Source organism: Arachis duranensis, unplaced genomic scaffold (genome assembly GCF_000817695.3).
Source record: "Arachis duranensis cultivar V14167 unplaced genomic scaffold, aradu.V14167.gnm2.J7QH unplaced_Scaffold_165934, whole genome shotgun sequence".
NCBI classification, from domain to species: Eukaryota; Viridiplantae; Streptophyta; class Magnoliopsida; order Fabales; family Fabaceae; genus Arachis; species Arachis duranensis.
In genome coordinates, this window is record NW_026264258.1 from 487,535 (window position 1) to 488,981 (window position 1,447).

Sequence of the window (1,447 nt, forward strand, 5' to 3'; positions counted from 1 at the left end):
AGTCCTCTTGGACTGTTCATTCCTACTTGCTTCCATGATTGAATACAAGTTGAGAATTTATATGTTGAGAATTATTTATTTTATAGTAATGGAATAAATAAAAATGAGTTAAAAATATTCTTTTTTTTTTCGAAAAAAATGAAATTAAAATCTAAAAATTTAAAAAAAAGATTTCGAAAAAGTAGTTGGAAAATATAAAATTTTTTTTTGAATTTTGAATTTTATGATGAAAGAGAAAAACACACAAAAGACACAAGACTTAAAATTTTTAGATCTAGTGCTCCTTGTTTTCGAAAATTTTTTGGAGGGAAACACCAAGGAACACCAAACTTAAAAATTTTAAGATCAAGACACAAGAAAAACTCAAGAACACCTTGAAGATTCACAAGAACACCAAGAACAAAAGGAAGAACACCAAACTTAAAATTTTTAGAAAATCAAAATAAATTTTCGAAAATTATAAAAAGATTAACAATAAAACACCAAACTTAGAGTTTGGCATAAGATTAAATCCAAGAAAAATTATTTTTGAAAAAGGTTCCAAAGGGTATAACCAATTATCAAGAACAACTTAAAGATCAAGGAAGAACCAAGAACACTAACACGAAATTTTCAAAGAACATATAAAACATGCAATTAACACCAAACTTAGAACAAGACACTAAAACTCACGAAAATTAGCAATTAATTAAAAGAAAATAATATTTTTGAAAAAAAACTATCCTATCAAGATTTAATGACTCTATAAAAATAAGAATAAAAATAAAAATAAATTATTCCTAATCTAAGAAATAAAATAAACCTTCAATTATTCAAACTCAATAATCCCCGGCAACGGCGCCAAAAACTTGGTGGACGAAATTGTGATCAACAATATTAGCTCTTGGGCATGTACACAAAAACTATTGTGACTCTTGTTCATTCAAAATCCTTATTATGGCACTGGTTGAATTCACAACTCCGTTCAACTAACCAGCAAGTGTACTGGGTCGTCCAAGTAATACCTTACGTGAGTAAGGGTCGAATCCACAGAGATTATTGGTTTGAAGCAATCAATATTTATTTTATTAATCTTAGTCAGGATGTCAATAGGATTATTTGGATTAAAAGTGAAATTACTGGATTTGATAAAAGAGGGAACAATGTTACTTTGATTTGCAGCACTGGGGAATATGTTGGAGTTTTGGAGATGCTTTGTCCTCTGACTTCAACTCTTCCTTGAAATCCTCTTCTCACACGCAGGTTCCTTCCTTGGCAAGCTCTATGTAGGGTGTCACCGTTGTCAGTGGCTACTTCCTATCCTCTCAGTGAAAACGTTCCTATGCTCTGTCACAGCACGACTAATCATCTGTCGGTTCTCAATCAGGTTGGAATAGAATCCATTGATTCTTTTGCGTCTGTCACTAACGTCCAGCCCTCAGGAGTTTGAAGCACGTCACGGTCATTC